Source organism: Triticum urartu, chromosome 7A, assembly GCF_056163025.1.
Source record: "Triticum urartu cultivar PI428250 chromosome 7A, HENAU_Tu73, whole genome shotgun sequence".
Lineage (NCBI taxonomy): Eukaryota > Viridiplantae > Streptophyta > Magnoliopsida > Poales > Poaceae > Triticum > Triticum urartu.
The window spans coordinates 359,272,989-359,294,636 of NC_141879.1; the positions used below are offsets into that span (position 1 = coordinate 359,272,989).

General features: G+C 44.3%; 1 pseudogene; it reads left to right on the forward strand.

The window, feature by feature from the left end:
• The first annotated feature begins 20,057 nt into the window (after nt 1-20,057).
• Nucleotides 20,058-20,765, forward strand: LOC147959601 (uncharacterized; annotated as a pseudogene).
• Nucleotides 20,766-21,648: the final 883 nt, after the last annotated feature.

Here is a 21,648-nt window from a genome sequence, read left to right on the forward strand (position 1 = left end):
AAAATAATTGAAATATTGGAGGAAAAATATTAAAATCATTTATTGGATTTTATTTGGTTTTATTCGGATTTTATTTGCATTAGAAAAATTGCACATTTTCAAAATTGCACTTTAGGGCCAAGAAAATGTTCACCTCGTCCTAAATATTTTATTTAGGCGGTGAAAATTTGTTTTGGCATTTTTTATATTTTTATTTATTTTTCTAGGATTTTTCTTCCGTTGGCGGAATTATTAAAAAAAAAGTTCCCGCGCCGACTGGGCCTAAGGCCCAGCCGCGCCAGGCCGCCGCCGCCGACTCAGACAAGGAGTCCGAGCCGGACTCCTCTCCGCCGCCGCGCCTTGCCCCCTCCTCCAAGCCGCCCCGCCCCCGCCCTTTATATACCGCCGCCTCAACACCACCACCGCCGCCGCCGCCGCCTAGCCGCAGCCGCCGCCGCCTGCCGCGCCGCTTCACCGCCGCCTAGCCGCGCCGCCTCGCCGCTGCAGCCGCCGCCGCCTGCCGCCGCCGAGCGCCGCTGCCCCGCAAGTCGCCGCCCCGCCGCTGCCCCGCCTCGCCGGATCTCCCGCCGGAGGTAGCCGCCGCGCCCCGCCGCCGGTTTTCTTTCTAAAACCGTTTGTTTTTTTTGAAAACCCTAGATTCGTTTTTTTCGGATCGCCGGTTTTTCTTGGTTCTTCTAGTTAGCGGACGTTCGTCCGAACTTTCATTTTAATGAATGGTTCTTCGCCCGTTAGATACAACTAACGAACGCTCGTTCGTTAGTCTGTTCATCAGTTTTCTTTTATCGGATTTAATCCGCGATTTTGTCTGATCGCGATTTCTGATCCGATCTGAGTTTCTGTTTATCTTTTCGCTCGTTAGTCGGAATCAGGCGATTCAAGCACCTGGAGTTTCGTCTCGAAACCCTCTTTCTATTTAACCAACTCAAACAAGTTTTCCCTACTGTAAAATTTGATCTAGTTTCAAATTTGTAAACGAAGCTTCTTTCTTTCGCCGTTTGAGTTTCGTTGCTCGGTTTGATTTGATTCTTTTTGCGAACCAGAGTTCTTAATTTGAACTTTCTGGTCAACCTCTTTTATTTGATTTTTGCTTGTGCATCGTAGCTTGTTACTTATGTATGCTATTGTTTGCTTGCGATAGAACACCCGGAGTGCGAAGTGTGCTACTACGAGTCCCTAGGTTTCGCAGATCGTCAGCAAGGCAAGTAACACTTTGATCATATCCCATTATCACCCAGTTTTTATGCATTTGTTCCAATCCTCAAACATTGCATGATTAGGATGTCATTAACTTGCGGGTTGGGAAGTAGTTGATGAGGTAGAACCTATTGCCCTGTTACATTCAAACCCTTGGGAGTTACTCTACGCGTTGCTTATATACTATGCTATGCTATGCTCGTAGACGTGGTTTGGGTTTGAGTGATATCCGTGACAGATGTGAGATTGTTAAATTAATGGTTCAACTTAAGGTGGCAACTTAATCAAACAACTGGGTGGATTGAGGCACCTGGAGTACCCAGTGTTGCCTGTATTTTTTGGAAATCCCAGAGTACCCGTGTGATCTTCCTATGGACCGCCACCCAGGCTCAAAGGGAACTGAGATGATTCATGCTAGAAACTTCCGTGTGCAGCCACAAGCTATTATGGGCTCTAGCATAGTTGAGTAAGTTACGTGAAGCTCTTGAAGAGGCAGATCAGCAGGTAGTGGGATGTAGGTTTGGTATGGTCTGTCCAGAGTAGAGAGTTAATATTTCTGAAAGACTGTGTCTCGGTCATCCGTTTCTCAAACACCCTGTAGTGCGAGAAATCCAACGGAGGAGATCGAGTCTTGTGGGGAAAAGTGCGCAAACCTCTGCAGAGTGTACAATCTAATCATGGTTAGCCGTGTCCCCGGTTATGGACAATTCTTGAGTATCTAGTACTTGGGTTATCACATGTATCTCATCATGTTTAATTAATATTGTTGGTTTGTTAATCACTTTAATTGGGATTGAGTTGGAGGAACCTTCTCAATGATGTTTCAACTACCATGATAGTTAAATTAAAATCTATTCCTTTGTTGTAGGGAAAAATTGGCTTTTCGCAAAAACTGTAACCATAGAGCTTTCCACCAGCCATATATGCATATAGTGATAGCATTATTCTGTTTCTGCTCTACTGTGTTACATTGCCAGCATATTCCATGTGCTGACCCGTTTCGGGCCGCAACGTATTATGTTGCAGACTTTTCAGACGAGGTGTAAGGTTCGTTAGGTCGTTGCCGTGCAGCTCAGCTATGGCGTTGGAGTTGATGGACTCACTTTATCTTCCAAGCCTTCCGTTGTTATGCATTAGATGGCCTTAAGCCATATTATTGTAATAAGTTCTCTTTGGAGACTTTTCGATGTAATAAGTGTGTGATTGCTAATCTGTTATAAATCCTCGAGTACTGTGTGTGTCAGCATCACCAATCTAGGGATGACACTGAAGCACAGAGACTTGACCATCTGAGGTCGGGTCGCTACAAGATGGTATCAGAGCACACGCTGAGTGTAGGACACGACCACTAAGATAAACCCTAGGTCACACTTCTCTTCTCATTTCTGACTCCTCTCCATTTTCTACTCTTTAGGATGACGGAGATGAAGAACAAGTTTGCACAACCGGATGAAGACACACCTTTTGGACGCCACTTGAAGGAAGTCACTAGGTACTTGAACATTGGAATACCAAGCTTCACCGAGACGTACAACGCCACTTTACCTGAAGAGGAGCGCTGGATGATTCAAGTACAAGTTCCAGGAAGGACGTTCTCGCCAAGTTCTAAACCCATAGAATTTTCCTTCGACGCACCAACTTGGAGTTTAGGAAAGAGTATGGAAGCTCACATCACCATGGGACGCATTGGAGAAGTTTACAACAGGGAGCTTAAGGACACTATTTACCAAATATGTGGGCGCCGAGATGAGCAATGGGAAGTAATCAACACCAGGAAGGATAGACCCATTGTAGCTTTCATCCAGGAGTTAAACCAGCACATTCAACGTCAGGAGAACCAGATGTGCGAACATGATGGACTTGAAGAAGGCGAAGACTAGGATCATCGAGCTAGAGGAAGAACTGAAGTCTACCCACGATGGATATGAGGAGGAAATCAAGACACTACTGGAGAAGAATGATGACCTAGTCAAGAAGATCAGAGTATTCATGGGAGGACCAGCACCAATAGCAGAAGAAGAAGAACCCAAGGAAATATGCCCCGAGGACTACATCATCATCGACGACACCGACTCCGACCCTAGTGATGATGACTTTGAAGACGAAGCTGGAGCAGACATCATGGAGTCTTCCACCGATCAAAATTTCTAGATGACTACCATATACCACTAGTATTCCCCCATGTATATAGTACTAGTGAGCACTTTTGCGATAGTTCTAGACCGTTGTATGCCCTTGCTTGATTGATTGAGTGAAATGATTGTGTTTGTCTCATGTGCATATGGGTAGTGCCTTCTCATTAGACCGCTCTTCTATTCTAATCTCTTCCATCTAAAACCCATCAGATGCCTCCGAGACGTGACACCGGTTTTGCCTTCCCGCCGGAGCTCACCCAGTTGATCCAATAACAGAATACATTGATGCAGTTGCTAGTTCAGAACCAGGGCAACAACAACAACAACCCACCGCCAGTGGACAACCTAGCCCGTTTTCTAAGGTTACAGCTGCCGGTGTTTTCCAGTAGCACCGAGCCTATAGTTGCTGATGATTGGTTATGCCAAATTGGAAGGGAGTTAACCACCACAGGTTGCACAGATGCTGAGAAGGTGCGCTTTGCCGCACATCAATTGGATGGACCAGCAGCCTCATGGTGGGAGAATTACACAACCACTTTTCCTATAGCCAATGTCACTTGGGACCAGTTTCAGCAAGCTTTCCGCACCGCCCATGTCTCAACTGGAGCTATGTAGATGAAGAAGCGGGAGTTTCGCAACCTACGCCAGGGGAACCATACTGTGGCTCAGTACGTGGATGAGTTTAGCAATTTATCTCGCTATGCCCCTGATGATGTGGCCACAGATGCAGCGAAACAGGAGAAGTTTATGGAAGGGCTGAATGATGAGATGAGTATGCAGTTGATGGTAGCAACCTTTAACAACTACCAGGAGTTGGTAGATAAGGCTCTTATGATTGAAGGGAAGCAACAACAGATTGAGATCCGCAAGAGGAAGTATGGACAAGGGAAGTATAACTCAGGAGCTTAGCAGAAATCTCGCCTAACCCCGAACTCGGGAGGATTTGTTCATACCCATGGAGGTCACAATCACGCTGGAGGAGGATCACATAACCACAGTAGTGCTAAGAATGGGAATGGGAACGGAGCTAACAACAATCATAACCGCCCCAACCCAGCCACACCCGCCAAAAGGGACTTAAGTCATGTTACGTGTTTCAAGTGCGGGAAGACTGGACACTACGCCACGGAGGCCCTGAAGGAAAGAATGGAAATGGAAATGGGAGCGCTGGGAAGAAGCCAAATCCATTCAACAAAGGACAAGTGAACCACGTTAACGTGGAGGAGGTTGAAGAGCAGCCGGACGCGGAATAGGTAAGTTTTTGGTTAAGACATTTACCGCTCTTGTTCTTTTCGATACTGGTGCATCGCATTCATACATATCAAGGGGATTCGTGGATAAGTTTAAACTACCAACCCAAACCCTTAGGACAACTCTTTTAGTAAGTTCACCCGAAGCAGAATATATGGCCAGCCGATGGTGTGACCAGATACCCTTAACCATTGGTACACATGTTTTTCCGTTCGACCTAATTATCTTGGAGTCACAAGGACTGGATGTGATATTGGGTATGGACTGGATGTCAAATTTTGGAGGAAGCATTGACTGTGTTAGTAAGTCGATTTATCTCACCACCCCGGAAGGAAAAAGGATTAAGTATGTGTCTAGGCATGTGCCTAGGAGGAGTCAAGTGAATGCCCTTACGGGAGTTGTTCAGGAGGAAGTGCCTGTAGTGAAGGATTACCCGGATGTTTTTCCAGAAGAGTTACCAGGCATGCCACCGGACAGAGATATTGAGTTTTTGATAGAGCTGTTACCAGGAACAGGACCAATATCCAAGAGACCCTATCGGATGCCTGCAAATGATCTGGAAGAAATTAAGAAACAGATCAAGGAGTTATTGGATAAAGGATATATCCGAAGAAGTTCATCACCTTGGGGAGCCCCAGTACTTTTGGTTGAGAAGAAGGATAAATCCCTGAGGATGGTTGTTGATTATCGAGCACTGAATGAAGTGACGACTAAGAACAAGTACCCACTGCCGATGATCAATGATCTGTTTGATCAGTTGAAAGGAGCTAAAGCGTTTTCGAAGATTGATTTGCGATCTGGGTATCATCAGTTGAAGATACGAGAGAAGGACATACCGAAGACAGCGTTCACAACGCGATATGGATTATACGAGTACACGTTCATGTCGTTTGGACTGACTAACGCCCCTGCCTATTTCATGAGCATGGTGAACAAGGTGTTCATGGAGTATTTGGACAAGTTTGTTGTGGTGTTTATTGACGATATTATGGTATACTCGAAGAACGAGGAGGAGCACAAGGAGCATTTGCGCTTAGTTCTCGAGAAACTCAGGGAACACCAGTTGTATGCTAAGTTTAGCAAATGCGAATTTTGGTTGAAGGAAGTCGGGTTCCTTGGACATGTTATATCGGGAGAAGGTATAGCAGTAGACCCCAGCAAAATTCAGTCAGTCACTGAATGGTTGTCACCCGTTTCAGTTAGCGAGATCCGCAGTTTTCTTGGACTCGCAGGATACTACCGGAGATTCATCGAGAATTTTTCCAAGATTGCAAAGCCAATGACTGAACTATTGAATAAGGATACCAAGTTTAAATGGATAGAAGAGTTATGCAGACTCAAAATGCAAGGAGGTAACTTACGAAATTGGAGATAGAGCATATCTGCGAGTATCGCCCTTGCGGGGAGTGAAATGTTTTGGAGTTAAAGGAAAGTTAGCCCCGAGATTTGTAGGACCGTATCACATTTTGGAATGGATGGGAGAAGTTGCCTACAAGTTGGAATTGCCCGAAGGATTGTCAGGAGTTCACAATGTGTTCCACGTTTCACAGCTGAAGAAGTGTCATGCTGAGATGGCGGATATACCATTAAGAGATACAATACCCTTGGAGGCAATTCAGTTGGACAGTGATTTGACTTATGAGGAGAAACCAGTTAAGATTCTGGAGTTTGCCAGCAGAATCACCCGAAGTAAGGTTATCAAGTTTTCTAAAGTTCAGTGGAGCCACCATACCGAGGACGAAGCCACCTGGGAACGAGAGGATGATCTCCGCAAAGACCACCCGCACCTATTTTCTAGCCAGCCCGAATCTCGAGGGCGAGATTCATCTTAAGGGGGGTAGGTTTGTAACATCCCAAAATTTCAATTTGGAATGTTATACATAGATCATCCATGCATATCATGTTTTATTGCATTCCAGTTCCACAATCTTCGAAATCCTAAGCAACTCAAGGACCCACGGAGATAGTTGGGAATTTTTCTGTTCTCATATTTGATTTTTATCAAATAATGAAACGAGGATTTTGATTTTAATAATTTTTCTCTCCGAAGTATTTCATATTAAGTTAAATGAGTGGAGATAATATGACTTCTCCGAAATAATTGAAATATTGGAGGAAAAATATTAAAATCATTTATTGGATTTTATTTGGTTTTATTCGGATTTTATTTGCATTAGAAAAATTTCACATTTTCAAAATTGCACTTTAGGGCCAAGAAAATGTTCACCTCGTCCTAAATATTTTATTTAGGCGGTGAAAATTTCTTTTGGCATTTTTAGATTTTTATTTATTTTTCTAGGATTTTTCTTCCGTCGGCGGAATTATTTTAAAAAAAAAATTCCCACGCCGACTGGGCCTAAGGCCCAGCCACGCCAGGCCGCCGTGCCAGGCCGCCGCCGCCTCCTGTGTGCGCGCGCGCGCCGCCGCCACCGCCGACTCGGACAAGGAGTCCGAGCCGGACTCCTCTCCGCCGCCGCGCCTTGCCCCCTCCTCCAAGCCGCCCCGCCCCCGCCCTTTATATACCGCCGCCCCGTCGCCCCAACACCACCACCACCACCGCCGCCTAGCCGCAGCCGCTGCCGCCTGCCGCGCCGCTTCGCCGCCGCCTAGCCGCGCTGCCTCACCGCCGCCTCGCCGCCGCCTGCCGCCGAGCGCCGCTGCCCCGCCTCGCCGGATCTCCCGCCGGAGGCAGCCGCCGCGCCCCGCCGCCGGTTTTCTTTCTAAAACCGTTCGTTTTTTTGAAAACCCTAGATTCGTTTTTTTCGGATCGCCGGTTTTTCTTGGTTCTTCTAGTTAGCGGACGTTCGTCCGAACGTTCGTTTTAACGTATGGTTCTTCGCCCGTTAGATACAACTAACGATCGCTCGTTCGTTAGTCTGTTCGTCAGTTTTCTTTTATCGGATTTAATCCGCGATTTTCTCTGATCGCGATTTCTGATCCGATCTTAGTTTCTGTTTATCTTTTCGCTCATTAGTCGGAATCAGGCGATTCAAGCGCCTGGAGTTCTGTCTCGAAACTCTCTTTCCATTTAACCAACTCAAACAAGTTTTCCCTACTGTAAAATTTGACCTAGTTTTAGATTAGTAAATGAAGCTTCTTTCTTTCGCCGTTTGAGTTTCATTGCTCGGTTTGATTTGATTCTTTTTGCGAACCAGAGTTCTTAATTTGAACTTTATGGTCAACCTCTTTTATTTGAGTTTTGCTTGTGCATCGTAGCTTGTTACTTATGTATGCTATTGTTTGCTTGCGATAGAACACCCGGAGTGCGAAGTGTGCTACTACGAGTCCCTAGGTTTCGCAGATCGTCAGCAAGGCAAGTAACACTTTGATCATATCCCATTATCACCCAGTTTTTATGCATTTGTTCCAATCCTCAAACATTGCATGATTAGGATGTCATTAACTTGCGGGTTGGGAAGTAGTTGATGAGGTAGAACCTATTGCCCTGTTACATTCAAACCCTTGGGAGTTACTCTACGCGTTGCTTATATACTATGCTATGCTATGCTCGTAGACGTGGTTTGGGTTTGAGTGATATCCGTGACAGATGTGAGATTGTTAAATTAATGGTTCAACTTAAGGTGGCAACTTAATCAAACAACTGGGTGGATTGAGGCACCTGGAGTACCCAGTGTTGCCTGTATTTTTTGGAAATCCCAGAGTACCCGTGTGATCTTCCTATGGACCGCCACCCAGGCTCAAAGGGAACTGAGATGATTCATGCTAGAAACTTCCGTGTGCAGCCACAAGCTATTATGGGCTCTAGCATAGTTGAGTAAGTTACGTGAAGCTCTTGAAGAGGCAGATCAGCAGGTAGTGGGATGTAGGTTTGGTATGGTCTGTCCGGAGTAGAGAGTTAATGTTTCTGAAAGACTGTGTCTCGGTCATCCGTTTCTCAAACACCCTGTAGTGCGAGAAATCCAATGGAGGAGATCAAGTCTTGTGGGGAAAAGTGCGCAAACTTCTGCAGAGTGTACAATCTATCATGGTTAGCCGTGTCCCCGGTTATGGACAATTCTTTAGTATCTAGTACTTGGGTTATCACATGTATCTCATCATGTTTAATTAATATTGTTGGGTTGTTAATCTCTTTAATTGGGATTGAGTTGGACGAACCTTCTCAATGATGTTTCAACTACCATGATAGTTAAATTAAAATCTATTCCTTTGTTGTAGGGAAAAATTGGCTTTTCGCAGAAACTGTAACCATAGAGCTTTCCACCAGCCATATATGCATATAGTGATAGCATTACTCTATTTCTGCTCTAGTGTGTTACATTGCCAGCATATTCCATGTGCTGACCCGTTTCGGGCTGCAACGTATTATGTTGTAGACTTTTCAGACGAGGAGTAAGGTTCGTTAGGTCGTTGCAGTGCAGCTCAGCTATGCCGTTGGAGTTGATGGACTCACTTTATCTTCCAAGCCTTCCGCTGTTATCGCATTAGATGGCCTTAAGCCATATTATTGTAATAAGTTCTCTTTGGACACTTTTCGATGTAATAAGTGTGTGATTGCTACTCTGTTATAAATCCTCGAGTACTGTGTGTGTCAGCATTACCGATCCAGGGATGACACTGAAGCACAGAGACTTGACCATCTGAGGTTGGGTCGCTACACAAGAGCCCCCCTAAATTTGTGCATTATTAAACAATTTGCATTTGAATGCAAATGCACAATCGATTAGGATCATGGGTCACTCTTCCATGTCACATACAACTTGGTGGAGCGCACAAAATGATATGAATGGAATAGTAAGCACATATCACCAAAAACACAAGTGAGTGATCATACAAGCATAATGATAAGGATAAGCATTGTGCATAACATGAATCATAATATGATCAAACAAAACCATAGCATAATGAATCAAAAGTAGCATGAATCAAATAGTAGAAAAAACTCGAGAAAACTAACGAGAAAAAGAAAGACACACTCTCTCTCAAAGCCTAATGATCTATATAGATTCTCTCCCTTTGGCAACAAGTAACAGAAAAATCGAATAGGTATAGAGCTATGCGTCTCTCTAGGCACGATCCTCGACAGCTCCTGATAGCGATCTCTAGCTGGCAGCTCCGGTGTGCGTAGATGGCGTTGAGAGAAGTGCATCCATGAAAGCTTCGGCCGAAGTCTGCTGGGTTGGTGGAGTAGAGACTGGTGGTGGCACTGATGAAGCAGCAACAGGGGCAAAAACTGTTGTCCTCGTGTATGCACCAAGCACTACAGTAGACCTGGGTGCCCTAGGCACTGTCTGGAATCTATCAATCGTCAGTCTGTCATCTCCACTGTCCTCTGCAACAACTCTAGCTGTGTCAACACCATCCTTCAGCTTCGTCATTATTGTGTGAACCTCTATGATCTTTACATCAAGATCATATATCTTTGCCTCGACTACCCGCTCTAAGCTCTCTTGGTTCTTGGTGAGGTTGGCCAAACTTCGCTCAACCCTCAGGGTTGCTTCTAGAAGATAAGTCATCTGGCCGTTCTTCATCTTGAGGTTGGCAATGGGAGCATTGGGACCAGATGCCTGCTTAGTTGCTTTAGCTGTAACATCTGCTTGAATCTTCTCATGTGCCTTAGCAGAATTAGGGTGAGAAGGATCCATCACCACTACATTGTCCTCGAACTCTGGCAAGAAAGGAAGATGCTCACGATCAAGAAGTATTGGTGGTGGCCAAACCAGGAAACAGGTGCTTCACAGATCCAAACTTGTGTGTCTTATGGTCTTTCTTAGGAATAGGCTTGTACATGTTCTGCATGGAATTATGGTCCATCTTGGGCTTTGCATATACATAAATGTCATTATCTTCTTCTTCAGGAGCACCAGGAAGAGCAGCTCACTTAGAGATAGTTGACTGGTACCTATTTCCCTCAGTCATCCACACTATCCTCCCATCTGGATAGAAATGAGCACTAGAGTAGAATTGCATGATCATCTCATCATTCCACTTGGTAAGCTTCTTCCCAAAAAAAGCACCTACACCAGCAAGGTTGAAGCTGTCATGAACATGGGGAAAGTTGTCTTCATTTTCATCAATGTACTTCCAATCCACCCATTTCATATCACTGACAATAGGCTCCTTATATAGCAACACCGTTTCATAGAAGTCTTATTGCTCTCTGGTGTGGAAACGATAGTCACAAGCAGTCCTCGTTCTCACAACATAGGGATCATACAACCTCCATTGTCATAGACCTTTATCTTTCCTCAGCATCATGTTCTCAGCAACTGGATGGGTGTTGTCATGATCAGAAATCTTGGGTCTCGACCTCCTGAGCACTAGTGGCTCATCATCAGCACCAGCTTCAGGCACTAGGGCCTTGTTCTTCTCACTAGCAGAGACATTTCTTGTTCTCCCCTTAGGTGCTGGAGCTTTGGGTTTGGACTTGGAGGTGGCAGCAGCCTTCATTGCATCTGCCATAAGTTTTTGAGACTTGGCAGGAGGTGGATTAGCTACTGGTTCCTCCTCTTCCTCTTCACTTTCAAGCATATCATCTGTCCTCATTGAAGTGAGTTTGAAGATCACATTCATAGACTATTTTCTCACTTTCTTTTTCTTTGGTGGCTCCTCCTCAGAAATCTTGTCCTTCTTGGACAAAGGGACCTTCCTTACAATAATTCTTTCCTTCGAGCTAATAGATGGTCTTGTGCTAGCAGCTGTGCCATAGTCCTTTGCAAGCACATCTCGGTGATACTGAAGCACTTAACAGAAACATGGCACACCATTTTAGTCAGACCGAAATGTGGCTCGGTGTCTCTGATATGCTAGGGTTTCACTGAAACTTTACTTCCGGTCCCCCGATTAGTACTACTCGGTGGCACCGAGATGTAGTAGTGAAATGGCGTGTGCCAAATCGCTGACTCTGAAAATCTCAAATCGGTCAGCCCGAGATTAATTCGACGGAAACTTAAACCTATTTTTTTTTTGCTTGAAACTAATCTATGGAATTTGCAGTGTAAAGGAAGATTTCAATCCATGGAAAGAATAATGGCAATCCATCCGTGCATTGAATCAGAATTTAGAACATGGAGGGGTCGAATCTCACCCTAACTTGGTGGAGATCCTCTACAGCGGCAATGGCGGGGAAGATTCCCGTTGACAATGATGGAATCTAGCGGCGAGGGCGCGTAGGAGGGCGACAATCCGAAGACCAAGGCGATGACAGAAACGGGGGTGCGAGGACGTGACATTTGAAAAAAAATTCAACGTATGGGCCATGGAGGTATATATACCCGTGTGCTACCGGCGGATCCGAGTGGAACAACTCGGTGGCACTGATATGTGTAAGTGCAAGCAGTATAGCACATCGGTGGCTCCAAATGGTTCAACTCAGTGACACCAAGAAGGAAAACTAGATGAATCTAAATGATATCGGTTTGACCGAGATTGAGTGGATTGGTCCAATCAAAATGCATAAAGAAGGTTTTGGAGTTCAATCCTTCTCAGATCTATGACTCCAAGTGTGCCTCACTTAGAGGGACCGAAAATGACTTGTTCAATTTTTGTGATGTAGCAAGAATAGAGTTGAGACAAGAAAGCATAGATGGCTAGAGGAGGTGCTTAGTCATTCTTGTACATCCACTTGGCCAGAAAAATGAAGACAAACAAAACAACAAATGGATGTCCTCGAATGAAGAAAACATGCATACCAACATGCTCACACAATAAGATAGCAAATGAAATATGTATCAAACATGCACAACCAATTCTAGCATCCCTCAAGCAATTGGTGATGACTAGGTCATCTATATATGAGTATATTGACTTAGGAGTCAAATGAGAACATTTGATCATAGGTCATACTCATCGTTTAAGCACAAGTGGGGTCACCACTTTTACATAAAGCATTAATGTCTTCACACCATTAGAGTTGCTAGCTCAATTTTTAGAGCACAGATCCCCCTAGATGTGATATCCCCCCCCCCAAAGAGGGATGAACTAACCTTGGGTTTTGTCGATGATGACTTCATGTAGATAGTGAAGATGTGGATGCTCAATGTTGATGTAGTTCATCAACAGTTGGGAGCAATCCTTTGGAATTTTGCACTTTCAATACCTACATGGGTTAGTCCCACAAGGAACATACAAGGATATCAATAGACATAGGGTGAATTGCACATATGATGATGTCCATGAATGCATTGAGTTACCTTGTCCCTTGTCTTACCAACAAGAGGGTTTATGACTCCATGAAGTAGTGCAATATGTCGAAGTTGGTTGCACAAGTCCTTGCCAAAATGAATATGAGTGAAATATGTTGGCGGAGTCACCCTAAAAAACACTCTAGTTCTTCATCTTTGGGACCCACTTGATGGGAATCCTTGGAGTTGTAGTTGAACTTGATGAAGTAGAGCTTGATGAAGTCTTGGGAACCCATTTAACCATGGCTTTAGGTGCTTCTTCAAATGAGTCAATCTCTTCTTGAAGCTTCTCCTTGCCTTTTAGCTTGTGGTCTTATGGTGGAAGATCATCTTGAGCTTGTGTTCCCTCCAAAGAAGTGGGGTCACACTTCTCTTGTTGAGGATCAAACTTCATCTTGGGATATTGATCTTCTTCCCATTCAACTCCATTGGCATTGAACTTTCGTTCAAAACCAACACTTTGATTCCTCCATTGTCTTCCTTGCTTGCGTATAATTTCTTCGAATTGCTTACTCTTGTGAACACCTTTCTCTATAATTCCCTTCAATAAGCTATTTTCTTGCTCAAGTGTAACTTGGCTAAGAGAATCATTAGTGGAATCAAGAGAATTACTAGAAGCAACAATATTGGATTTAGCATGATTATTGTTACTACTAGAAGAAGAATCTTTCTTACTCTTGTCACTAGATTTGACTTGTGTCATGTAAGTAGACAAGAGGAGATGTTTGGCAATGTAAGAAGAACTCTTCTTTCGAAGATCATCATCAAATGCTTTTAGAAACTCTTGCTCTTGCTCTAAATTTGGCTTCTCGAAGTGTAGCTTCTCATGAGTTCTGAGGATCTCTCTATGATCTTCTTGAGTTGTTTCATGAGCCAACTTAAGAGTGTTTAGTTCTTTAGTTAGACGCTCAATCTCCTTCTTAGCATTGTCATTCGTTTCATCTTGACTATCATAATTACTAGGAAGTTCGTTATAGCTCACATCACTATTTTTATCAACAAGCAAATCATCATCACCTAACAAATCATCTTCATCACTATTGGAATCAAGATACTCGGGGTGTGATACCTTGGGGACTTTAGCCATGAAGCATCATCCAATTCCTTCATTTGGTGAATCAAACATGTCATGGGAGTTGGATGACACTAGAGCAAGACCGGCAACACCTTCATCTTGAGTATAGTCGGAGTCAGAGTGATAGATTCTCTCGGAGTGAGTGTCAGAGTCGGAGTTGGAAACCCATTCACCAACATGAGCTTGATGTCTCCGTCTGGTGTAGCTCTTTGATGACTTGTCTTTCCTTTCAGAATCTTTGCTTCTTCGAGAGGGTCTATGTTCATAACGATCATCTCTACTCCTTCTCTCTCTATGAGGTGATTCATCTCTTCTACTTCTCCTTTTAGGTGAGTCTTCTCTTTTCTTGTAAGGTGCCATACACTCATTAGAGTAGTATCCGGTCTTCCACAATTGTAGCAATTACAATCATGACTAGAAGATCTTTTCTCATTGTAGGATCTTGACTTGGAGCTTCTATCTTTGCTTTTACTCTTGTATAATTTGTTGAAGTTTTTCACCATTAGACTTAATTCCTCATTGGAGACTAGATTGTCACTTGATGTTGTAGGAGAATCACTTGAAGCTTTGTATGCACCACTCTACTTGTTGTGGAGCTCCTCCTTATCCTAGAGTGACATTTGATGAGCAATAATTCTTCCAATGACTTCCATGGGCTTGAGATCTTTGTAATTGGGCATCATTTGGATCAAAGTGCACACGGTATCATATTTACCATCCAAGGCTCTAAGGATTTTCTTGATGATGAACTTGTCGGTCATCTCTTCACTTCCTAAGCTGGCAATCTTATTTGTGATGAGAGCAAGCCTAGAGTACATTTTAGCGACTCCTTCACCATCCTTCATATTGAACTTGTCAATTTGACTTTGAAACACATCCAACTTGGATTCCTTGGCAGACTCGGTACCTTCTTGCATATCAACCAAAGTATCCCAAATTTCCTTTGCATTCTCAAGGCGGCTGATTTTGTTGAATTCCTCGGGGCACAAACCATTGAAGAGAATATCACAAGCTTGAACATTATATTGCAACATCTTCAATTCTCTACCATCCTCAAAGAATTCACCTTTCAAGCCAATACGAAGAACAACCCAAATGACACAAAATTTGTACCATCTTATGACCAAGAATATGCATTTTCCTCTTATGCTTCCAACTAGCAAAATTTTTACCATCAAAATATGGACCTCTACGGTGATTGTTACCCTCACTAGACGCCATATTCTCCTAGGTTGTGAAACCAAAGCTATGGTGACCAAAACAATAGAAACCAAGGCTTACGGAGACAAATGCTCTGATACCACTTATAGGATCAAAAGTATGTCTAGAGGGAGGGGGGCGATTAGACTACTTGACCAAATAAAACCTAACCTTTTCCCAATTTTAGTTGTAGGAAGATTTTAGCAATTATGACAAGTCAAGCAACACCCTACACATGCAATTCTAAGAGTATAATAGCGGAAAGTAAGACATTGCACATGTAAGGTAAGGGTTTGGAGAAGGCAAACACAATGGGGACATGATTATTTTTGGCATGGTTTTGATTGGTGGTGCTATCGTACGTCCACTTTGATGGAGGCTTCAACTCACGAAGGGTAATGGCCGCGCGAGTCCATGGAGGGCTCCACCCATGAAGGCTCCACGAAGAAGCAACCTTTTCCATCCCACCATGGCCATCATCCATGAAGGACTTGCCTCACTCGGGTAGATCTTCATGAAGTAGACGATCTCCTTGCCCTTACAAACTTCTTGGTTCAACTCCACACCATGTCGGAGGCTCCCAAGCGACACCTAACCAATCTAGGAGACACCACTCTCCAAAAGGTAATAGAAGGTGTGTTGATGATGAACTCCTTGCTCTTGTGCTTCAAGTGATAGTCTCCCCAACACTCAACTCTCTCTCACAGATTTGCCTATGGTGGAAGAAGGATTTGAGTGGAGAACAACTTGGGGAAGGCTAGAAATCAAGGTTCAAATGGTAGGAATGGAATCTTTTGATCTCAACACATGAGTAGGTGTTCTGTAAGTGCATCTAGTGCCACCCCTAGTTGGTTTTGGAGTATTGACGACAAACTTGGTTGAGGGACTAATGTGTTTGTGAGAATTGCAGCATAACACAGGTAGTAGTCCCTTATTGATTCGGTTTACCTACCAGAGTGACCCCTAAAAATGTGTGAAGACATTGAAGACAATGGTGGTTCTTGAAGACATTCACGTCGAAGATTATGACATGTGAAGACATTCACTTGAAGACTATGGAGTGCGAAGACATAGTTGTTTTGTAGTTTCCTTTTCTTCTTTGTTGAGTCATAGGAACCACCGTACTGTCAAGTGGGGTCCAAGAGAACAAATTCAGAGTGAATGATGTGATGCTCAACCAAAATCCTATGTCTTCGAGCGAAGACAATGAGAGCAAATCTTATCTAGAGCTGGATGAGTCAGCTTGGCTTGTAGCCCAAGTAAAGCTGTCACGTGTGTTTGAAATCCGACCGTTGGACACATGTCGGTTCCTAGTGACCAAGGGTCATTTTGGACATATCAGGTCGGTCGCCTCTGTAACATCCCAAATTTTCAATTTGGAATGTTTTACAATTATTAGCTAAGCATCTATGTATGTTGTTTGAAATTGAGTGGCATTTCAAATTTCAGAGGCAATTGAGTTTTTCTTGAATTTGGACTTGATTGGCATTTGAAATTTATTTCAAAAATACGTAACAAATACTTGAGAAAAAGTATGAGAGGAGTAAACATGACACTCCAAACAAAATGTCAGAAGAAAATATTGCCAAAAAGTCCGAATTCAAATTTGAATTTATTTGGAATTTGCAGAAAATGTTTTTTTAGTTTCTGTTTTGCCTCTAGAAAAATGTCCAGGTTGTAGGATTAATTATTCTGAGTTTCTTAATATATATGTACTAAAAAATATTATAGGTTTCTCTAATTAGTTTTCTCTCTCTGTGGTACTTCAAAAAAAGGAAAAGAAACTCGGTGCGCCAGGCGCCAGGCCAGCAGGCCCAGTTGCCGAGGCCGCAGCCCAGCGCCAAGGCCGCCAGCCCAGTGCGCCACATGCCCGAGCCGCCTCCGCTTCGGTTGCCCGACCGGACCCTCCTCTCCCTCTCTCACTGACCGCGGGACCTGCTCCCTCTCTTTCCCCTCGCCCACGCTATGTCGCTCCAGAGCAAGCCCGAGCGCCGCCATGGTTCCGATCTTCCCGCGATCGCGCTCCGCAGCCGCCCCCTCCTCCAAGTTGATGTCCTATACATACCTACGCCCTTCCTCCCTCGAACCCCCTAAAACCCTACTCCAAAACCCACCACAGCCCCGCCACCATCCGAACCGATCTCGCTCCGCCGCCGCCGTCCATCCACCCCGCCCGACGCCGGTGAGCATCACCACGACCCTCTTTCCATCCACGCGAACGCCCTCTTCATTACGCACCTCTTTGACATCCTCTCTTCGCCCAGGGATCGCCGGAGCCGCCGCCTTGACATCACCGCTCGTCGCCAGAGTTGGAGCTCACCAGGAGCTCTGTCGAGCTCGTGCCACTCGCCACCGTCACCCCCGCCCGCCGCTGAGACCACCACCGCCTCTGCAACACTCCGTAGCCTCGCCCCAACCTCTCCGCCGTCGGCCCGGACCACTGGAGCCGCTGCGCCATCGCCGCCCGAGCCGCCATCGTCCGTCGTCGCCGTCGAGTTCGCAGTAAGCCGCCGGAACCCCCTCCACTATTGGATCTCGAATCTAGGGCTTAGATTAGATCACGCAAAGAGATTGGTTTATTTCTTTAGATCGGTTAGCGTTACGGTTTATTTTCGGTTTAGTTAGTTAATTCGAACCGGTCGGTTTTCTGTTTAGCCGCGGGCGCGTTTTAGTTAGTGTTCGCCTGAGCGTTAGATAGGCCCAGTAGCGCCTGTTTTTTAGTTATTTTTTAGTTTATGTTTTTAAAACAGAATAGTTCGGTTCTTGTAAAATCTACATCTTTTAGGTTATTTGATATTTTTAGTTGATTATTTTTGCTCCAGTTTGCAAATTTCCTGAAGTTTCTATATAAAATAGTTTCAGCCATGTTTTATTTTTTTAAAAAAAATTTATATTAGTTTTAGTCAGATTAGTATTTCTGCTATAGTGTGAGCTAGAATTAATATTTTTAGGTGATTCTTTTTGCCACTGCTTAGTTTTGACCTAGCCTATCAGTAGGAACTTGTTGGGGTATTTGTAGATTGTATTAAAATTAGTTTTAGTATAACTCAAGCTTTTCTAGTTTTATTTATCTTGCTAGTGCTTCCTGCTGTTCTAGTTAGTATAGAATTTTATTTTACCCCTCTTACAATTTATGTTAGATTAGTTTCTGTAGTTATAGAGGGTGAACTTTTATTTTGAGCGAAATAAAAAGTTTTATTTTATTTTCTTATTAGTTTTGTTTTAGGCATAATAGGAGTTCTATAATAGCTATTGATGTGATTCTTTTTGCACCTAGTTTATATGTTGTTTTCCTTTCTGTTAGTTAGCAGAACCCTTGTTTAGGTTCTGTTAAGAAAGTTTTAGTAGGATAAAACTATTTCTTTGTTGTTGCTTGAAGTGATGAAAACCTTGAATTTTGTTTTCCTCGAGTTTTCTTTGGTTTTGGTTTGAGTGCTTGTGTGATTTCCTTTAGCTTGCTGTTATGTTATTTAGTGGAATACTTATTTGTGCTATTGTTTGACTCGATAGAATTCTCGGAGTGCGAAGCTTGCTATTACGAGTCGCTAGCTTTCGAAGACCGTCAGCCAGGCAAGTCATTTGATCATGTTTTACAATACCTATGATTTTGTTGCATTAGAATTATTCCTCCCCACCATGCATGTAGTAGGAGAATTTTAAGTTATGTTCTTGAGTAGTATCATGAGGTAGGATGAACCCAATTCCCTTGTTACCATTGCCTGGGACGATGTAGTTTATTTTGCTGTGCTCGTAGACAGGATTGGTTTAGAGATTCATAAGGGAGATGTGAGAGTCAAGATGATGACAACCCCATGACTTCAAGCTCAAGATGGACTTCAAATTCACTATTGGGTGGAGGACGGTTGACGGGCACCCTGGAGCAACCAGCGGATGGTCGGGATGCATGGAGAAGCACCATGACATCTTGCGGAAAGCTTCACCCAACCATGAAGAGACGGATGGATACCCCTTGACTGGAAGCTTACCTGTGCAGCCACAAGCCATTATGGGTCTGGCTGGGTTGACCTTAGGCGTGACTGTGGACGGACGATGCCAGCAGATGTAGAAGAACGGTAGGACATGGATGGGCACCGACAGTGCCCAAAGAGACTCTACGAAAGACCCTGTTTCGTTCGTCCTGCCTTCAAACACCAGGCAGTGCAAGGACATAAAGGAGGGAACGAATCTTGTGGGTAAAGTGCACAAGACTCTGCAGAGTAACAACCTAATCGATTAGCCGTGTCCCCGGTTACAGACAAATGAGCCTCTGGAATTGGAGTATTTCAGAAATCTCAACACTGAACATAATTAATTAATTGATGGGTTATTAATGATTTCGGGTATGAGACACTGGTTGGCGGAACCATCTCAAAATCAACCAACATTTTGTAGTAATTGCAAGCAAGTTCTTTGTTGTAGGGAAAAACTGGTTTTTTCACAAAACATAAAACTTAGAGCCCCACAGCCAAATTGCATATAGTGTTAGCATTATTGTTTGTTGTTCTCTCTATGACTTGCCGGCATATTCAGAATGCTGACCTACATGGCTGCAACGTCTCATGTTGCAGAGGAGTTTTCCGACCAGGAGTGAGGCTACGATCTACGCTCGGTGATTGCCCTATGGAGTCGGATGGACTCGCTTATCATCTATGCTTCCGCAGCTTTATTTAGTTTATTTCTCATGAGTTGGCCTTCGGCCGAATTTATTATGATGTAATAGACTCGATATGAGAATCGTGTAATAAATTCAGGTGTGATTGAACTTTGAATCTTTTCATCAATGTACTGTGTGTGCCAACATTCTTGGGATGGTACAGCTACACAAAGACTTGACCGATTTCGGGTTGGGTTGTTATAGAGATGGTATTCAAAGCACACGCTGACCGTAGGACGTAACCCTAGGATCGGAAAGCCATAGGAAGAAACTATTTTATTTTATATCCTTATCATTCAGTAATTCTCCCCTGTTCATTTCTGACTTCCCTCCGATTTTCAACATTCTAGATGGCCGCCGAGTTCGCCCCAATTCTGCTACCGGAGTTTTGCCAGCCGGATGAGACGATGCTTTTCGACAGGAAGTTGGTTCAGATCATGAAGAAGCTGAAGATTGCTCTGCCCTCAATCACCGGGAAGCCTACCAATGCACTTCCGACAGATACCCGCTACAGGATTAAGGTGCACATTCCAGGGAGGACCTTCGGAGGACATTCAGAACCCATCGACTTTGAATTTACCGCCTTCACTTGGATCCTCGGAAGAGACATGGTGATTTATCATGCACTTGGACATCTCCGAGAAGATTACAGGGCTGAGCTCGACCCATCAGACCTCGCCATGATTTCTCGCAGAGGTAGGAATGGAGATATCATCTGTACCATGGAGGACGACTCCATTCTTTCATATGTCCAAGACTTGGAGAGTTTCCTTAGGAACCAGGAAATCTAGACGTGCCGAAGCTCGAAGGTACACAAGAGGTTGTTGTTCCATGAACTAGAACTGGAGGAGAAGGCACGCGTGGACTTCCTTGAACATGAAGAAGAAGTCAAGGATTTTATGGATAGAATCGAGGACCGGGATACATATATTGCCACACTGGAGGAGAAGATGGACCTGGGAGAAGACCTTTTTCCGAGTGGAGATGATGGACCCTTCGTGAGCAATGACCAGGATTATGAAGAGAGCTCCACCGAAGGAAGCCGCAAGAGGAGGCGCCGCATCAGAGGACGCCGCACCGGAGGAAGCTGCACCAGAATATGCAAGGATAATTGATGAAGACATTTAGTCGACCGCCATGTTATTTTATTTTATTTTTTCGTCGATCAGTTAGGACGTTATTTTTGATTAGTCGTGAGATTTTTGTTACCTGAGATTGAACCTTGTTTTATATGCATGAATAAATGGTTGGTGTGATTATGATTGTGCATTCATTTGGGTAGTGCTATTTTCTTATTAGACCCTTGTTCTATTCTAATTTCTCATCCACTCCAAAACACCAGATGCCTCCGAGACGTGACCCCGGTTTCACTTTCCCACCGGAGCTCACCCAGCTGATCCAACAGCAGAATGCCTTAATGCAAATGCTCATCCAAAACCAAGGCAACAACAACAACAATCCGCCGCCACCACCCCCTGTCGATGTTGGGGAACGTAGTAATTTCAAAAAATTTCCTACGCACACGCAAGATCATGGTGATGCATAGCAACGAGAGGGGAGAGTGTGATCTACGTACCCTTGTAGATCGACAACGGAAGAGTTTGGTTGATGTAGTCGTACGTCTCCACGGCCCGACCGATCAAGCACCGAAACTACGGCACCTCCGAGTTCTTCAGCTCGATGACGATCCCCGGACTCCGATCCAGCAAAGTGTCGGGGAAGAGTTCCGTCAGCACGACGGCGTGGTGACGATCTTGATGCACTACCGTCGCAGGGCTTCGCCTAAGCACCGCTACAATATTATCGAGGAATATGGTGGAAGGGGGCACCGCACACGGCTAAGAATATGATCATGTGGATCAACTTGTGTGTCAAGGGGTGTCCCCTGCCCCTCTATATAAAGGATCAAGGGGAGGAGGCCGGCCGGCCCTCTATGGCACGCCAAGGAGGAGTCCTCCTCCTAGTAGGAGTAGGACTCCTACTAGGAGGGGGAAAGAA